This window comes from Mesocricetus auratus, unplaced genomic scaffold (assembly GCF_017639785.1).
Source record: "Mesocricetus auratus isolate SY011 unplaced genomic scaffold, BCM_Maur_2.0 Super-Scaffold_2245, whole genome shotgun sequence".
NCBI lineage: Eukaryota > Metazoa > Chordata > Mammalia > Rodentia > Cricetidae > Mesocricetus > Mesocricetus auratus.
In genome coordinates this window covers 43,605,247-43,611,246 of record NW_024429180.1, presented here as the reverse complement: position 1 = coordinate 43,611,246, position 6,000 = coordinate 43,605,247, and positions in this window count along the sequence as shown.

Genomic DNA, 6,000 nt, shown 5'->3' with positions numbered 1-6,000 from the left:
TGGCCGACTCTGTGAATGTATGAGGGTTGGAGACAAATCTGCTAGGCATTCTTAATCTAAAATGAATACTCAGACCATCTGACCTCTAATGCTGCCATCTGACCTCTAATGCTGCCATCTGACCTCTAATGCTGCCATCTGCCAGCTGGACTACTTTCCTAGGGTTTTCCCCCCTGCATGATCACTAAGCTAATTTATTGAAACCACAGGGGATTTAGGGCATTGTGGGTCCACTTTCACTTTTCACAATATCATGCTACAAAACCCATCTCACCAGTGCAATGTCCCTGCACGGCAGCCACAAGAACAGAGTGACCTTTGCAGGTCAGCTGCAACAGCTAAGTAACCAGAAATACCTTTGGAAGGAGTTGTAAAAGGAATCTCTAAACAATTATAACTTCTCATCCCAATAATTTTTATATCCTTACTTTTACTACATTCCAGTGGAAAAAGTCACGCACTAAATTCACTGCCAAAGCCTATACTTTAGGATATGATATAAACATATTTCTCTGTCAGTCCCTTGTATGCTATACCATATGCAACCAATCACAAGCAGCAGAGGAGAAGCCCCATTTGATGCTCCCATGTAATCCTCTAGGACCATGGCCTGATGTTTTAAGAGATGGCAACAGGGTCTCCCAGTTCTTGTTGCTTGCTTTCTGTATCGTGATAGAAAATTAAAGATCATCATGGTCCAACCTATTACCTATTGCTGACTTTCCCAGCAAGCTGGAACCCAAGCCAGGACCTGAACACCCCTACACCAGCTTGACTCCCCAGATCCTCATACAAATTCCCTATCCTGTCCACTTTGCTGTGGGCATGTGGGTGAAATACGACCCTTCTCTCTGTGACTGTCTGGGGGATGCATTGCAGCCCTCAGTGGGCCCCTCTGATATACGCTTTAGATTGGTCACCCCTGCATTTCGTGTTCCATTCCTTGGAATTCCAGCTGGCTCTCTGTCTAGGTTCCTTGGGGGCCATCTTTTGTGGGAACTCTCCCTGCGGCTGAGTTTGGGTTTTTGGTGAGATGAAATAAGGTGAGCTACTAGAAGCAATTTAAACTAGTTATTCAATACTTGTTCCTATCTTTCATTTTGTTTGTTTAGCTTTCTAAGCCGTCCCTCTTTCACAGAAGAGTGTTGACATGATCAGAACAATAAGCAAATAACTACTGGTGCAAGCGTTGATGTGGTAAGCCAGTAACTAGTTTTCTTCTGCCTCAGTGGTGCTGCACAGCAGGGTCTACCTGAGGCCCCAGGGAGTGTCTATAAATGCCAGGACTCCTTACTCAGGACTAAGACTGCCTCAGGACATTCTACCTAAAATTCCATCCTTAAATTCACTTCCCTTTCTCTTTCTTCTTTCATTTTCTTTCTCCTTATTTGTCTTAGTTATCTGCTGCTGTAGAACAAATTAATTACCCTTATTGGATGCCTTAAAATAACATTAAACATTTATTTTCCCGAAGAGCCACTGTGTGTGTGTGTGTGTCTGTCTGTCTGTCTGTCTGTCTGTCTGTCTGTGTGTGTGTGTGTGTGTTTGTTTGGAAACAAAGGCTTGCTGTAAGCTCAATCTGGCCTTGAACTCATGATTTTATCACAGCTTTCCAAACTGGAATTACAGGTTCTTGCATGCTTGGATTCAGTGTCTATGAGTTGGAAATTTAGGGCCAGCTAAGTTGCCTGCTTTTTGGCTGTAGTCATAATGTCAGTTAGCTCCCAAACCTGCAAAGCATGGCAAAACAAGGTGAGCTAAGGTTGTGGTCTTATTGTTAGAGGTGAAACCTTGCAGCCATGTTGAATGTTGGAGGGGATTGCTTAAAGTAATGAATGCAAGAAGGCAAGAACCTATGAAGGCTAGCTACTGTTGTGTATACATCTAATTAAGACTAGGTCCTTTGGCTTTGAAACTTAGTTTAGCCAGCTAACTAAATTTTAGCGGGTAAATGTAGGCAAAAGTGAAGTGTACTAAGTTGTAGCCATAAAGGAAATGGTATTACCCACCATTACTTCCATTTCCACCTTCTCATTGGGTGGACTATGTATGTGTTAGATGTAGATAAACATAAAGACTCAAGAGGAATTAGAGCAGCAGGGCTGGAGAAGCCCAAGCCCTTACCACGATGGAGATGCTATGGTGGTCCCAGCTTGCACATGCTTAGACAGGTAGCTAAAAGCAAGCTTCCAGGCCATGCCCTTCACAGCTGTTCTATGTCTCTATTACTAGAGTTGAGCCTATGGTTTAGCTACTATAAGGTCCATAGGTGAAAGGAGTTAGGGTTGAGAGATAATGGGCAATTAGTTCTGAAAGACCTATAATGCTGGTGAACATCTGTGATCCTAGCACTTGGAAGGCTGAGGCAGGAGGATGATGAGTTTCATGTCAGTCTGCACTACAGAGTAAGCTACATGGTACTATTCTGTTGCAAAAGTAAATAGAAATGACACACGCAGGACTTCATTATATGTAATATTAAGTTTAGACTCTGTCATACTCCCTTATTTATTTGTTATTGATTGATGGGGGAAGTCCTGTGTATATGTCAATAAAGCACTGTTAGCCAATAGGGAAGCAAGTTAGGTGGGACTAGGAGTCTAGGAGGACACTGGGTAGGAGAAACACAGGAAGTCAAGATGTAACCGCCATGGGGTAGGAAGCCCAGAAAATTCTCCCGTAAGAGAAATACTTAGATTAACAATTATGGGATAATTACTTAAGTCAGAGCTAGCCAGTAAGAATCAAGCAAGGCCAATAGCTTCATAATTAATATAGCCTCCTGTGTGTTTATTTGGGACGGATGTGGCTCTGGAACCAGGCTGGTGGGAAGGTTTCCCTTTACAATTGATCTTTTTAAAATCATTTTTATTCTTTGAAAACTTAATGCATGTATATTGTGTACCTTGATCATATCCACTCCTCCTTCCATTTTACTCCTGGTATCATTTAAATATACACCTTCCTCCAAACTTTATGTTCTGTTAACCTTTAAAAAATAATTCTCCGTGTCCAATATATTTATGGGTGTAGGATCCTCTTCTGGGGCATGGGTGATCTTTCAATGGAAACTCCCCACAAAGAGAAGTGACTCTTCTGCCCTTAGCAGCCAATAATGACCAACAACTCCCCAGTGAGGGCTGGAGCACCAGGAGCTCCTCCCTATTCCACACTAGAAATTTTCATTGACTTGATCTTGTGCAGGTCTTATGCAAATACCTAGTTTCTGTGAGCTATTCATGGGTCCCCTGACTACATCCTACCCAGAGATCAGCATTTCAAAGCCCCCCTCTCCATCTTTCAGGTCTTGTATTCTTTGTATCCTTTCTACCTGATTGTCTTGGTTCTGTTGTATTGCTGTAAAGAGATGCTACCATCAAGGGAGCTTAGAAAAGAAAGCATTTAACTGAGGGCTTGCTTATGATTTCAGAGAGAAAGTTCATTACCATCATGACAGGGAGCATGGCAGCAGGCAGGCAGGTAGGGAACTAGGGCAGTAGCTGAGAGCTTACATCTGATCCACAAGCAGCAGGTAGGGAGACAGAGACAAACAGAGGGACAGACAACAGAGACAGACAGACAGAGAGACTGAACTGGGCTTTTGAAAATTCAAAGCCCACCCCTGATGTGGAATGTCTTTCTGTATGCTGTGAATATGTGCTGCTTTTATTGGTTGATAGCTAGGCAGTAAATCCAAACAGAGGTAAAGAAAGAAAGAAGGCGGAGTCAGAGAGATGCCACATAACGACCTAAGGAGTAACATGCTGGAGCATTACTGGTAAGCCACAGTCTTGTGACATTATACAGATTAATAGAATAGTCTAATTTATAAGAGAGAGCTAGTCAGTAATATGTCTGAGCCTTTGACCAAACAATTATAATTAACATTAAGCCTCTGAGTGTTATTTCATAAGCAGCTGCAGAAACTGTGGGTAAGATAAAGAATTCAACTATATACTCCCAGTGACACACCTCTTCCCACAAGACTATGCCTCATAATCCTTGCTAAACAACTCCATCAACTGGGGACCAAGCTTTCAAATATGTAAGCCTGTAGAGAAAGTTTTCATTCAGACCACCATGCGGGCGTCTCTTCTGCAATGTTCCCTGGAGATGGAGGGACTTCTTATACAGATGCCCCATCTACAGCAGAATTCTCACAGGTCCTTATCCTCAGCACTTTAGACAGCAGCAAGTCCCTCTACTAACCACTGCCTTCTGTGGTTATCAACAGACAGGCCTTTTCGTAGTTTGTGGTTTTATGTTCCAGTTAATAACACCAATCTGAACATTCCACACGTGATTTTTTTTTACCAGCACAAAATTTGCTTGTATTAATATTCTCTTACTTTTGCACACTGCAGTTAGAATGTTTCTGTTTTTTTCCTCAATATATGTTTTTATTTAAATTAGAAACATGAATGCTTCACATGTCAATCCCAGCTCCCTCTCCCACCCCTCCTCCCATGTCCCTCCACCAGATCCCCAGACCCCCACCCCATCCCCACATCATTCCCCAGGGAGGGTGAGGCCCTCCTTGGGGGGATCTCCAGAGTCTGTCATTTCATCCAGGGCAGGACCTAGGTAGGCCCTTCCCCATGTGTCCAGGCTGAGAGAGCATCCCTCTATTTGGAATGGGCTCCCAAAGATCATTTATATACCATGGTAAGCACTGATCTACTACCCAAGGCCCCAGTGATTTCTGTGGCCTCCTTACTGGCACTACATTCATGAATCATTCCCCTGTTGGCCTCTCAGCCATCAGTCTGGGATTCAAGAGCTCCCCCTTATCTGGTCAGCTGTCTTTGTGGGTTTTACCATCATGGTCTTGACCCCTTTGCTCATCATTCCTCCATCTCTGTCACTAGGTTCCAGGAGTTCAGTTCAGTGTTTAGCTGTGGGTATCTGTCTCTGCTTCCATGAGTCCCTGGATGAAGGTTCTAGGATGGCATATAGAGTAGTCATCAACCTTATCATCAAGGAGGGGCAATTAATGTAGTCTCTCCACTATTGCTTAGTTTGCCAGTTGGTGTTATCCTTGTAGATCTCTGGAGATCTCACTAGTGTCACCTCTCTCTTCAAGCCTATAATGACTCCAACTATTATGGTATCTCTCATCCTGCACTCCTCAATTCTTACTCTGACTCAACCTTCCTGCTCCCCCATACCTTTTTCTCCCCTCCTCTTCTCTCCCTCTCTTTTTCCTGGTTCCCTCTTCCCTCCCCCAATGTTCCCAATCTGCTCAGGAGATCTTGCCTGATTCCACTTCTCTGGGGTATCATGTATCTCTCTTGGGAACCTCCCTGTTTCCCAGACTCACTGGCACTGGGATTGTAGGCTGACACTCACTCCCCTGATCCATATCTAAAATCCATATATGAGTGAGTACATACCATGTTTGTCTTTTGTGTCTGGGTTACCTCACTCAGGATGGTTTCCTCTAGTGCCTTCCACTTGCCTGCAAATTTCAAGATTCCATTGTTTTTTTTGTTTTTTTTTGTTTTTGCTGAGTAGTACTCCACTGTGTAAATGTACCACATTTTCTCTATCTACTCTTCAATTGTGGGGCAACTAGGTTGCTTCCAGGATCTAGTTGTTACATATAATGCTGCTATGAACATAGTGGAACAGACATCATTGTTGTGTGAATGGGCATCTTTTGGATATATGCCTAAGAGTGGAATTGCAGGGTCTTGTGGTAGACTGAGTCCCATTTTCCTGAGGAATCTCCATACTGATTTCCATAGTGGCTGTACGAGTTGGCACTTCCACCAGCAGTGGAGTAATGTTCCCCTTTCTCCACATCCTCTCCAGCACAAACTGTCACTGGTGTTTTTGTTTTTAGCTATTCTGACAGGAGTAAGATGGTATCTCAGAGTTGCTTTGATTTGCATTTCCCTAATGGCTAATGATGTTGAGCATTTTCTCAAGTGTTTCTCAGCCATTTTATACTCTTCTATTGAAAATTCTCTGTTTAGTTCAGTCCCCCACTTTTTAATT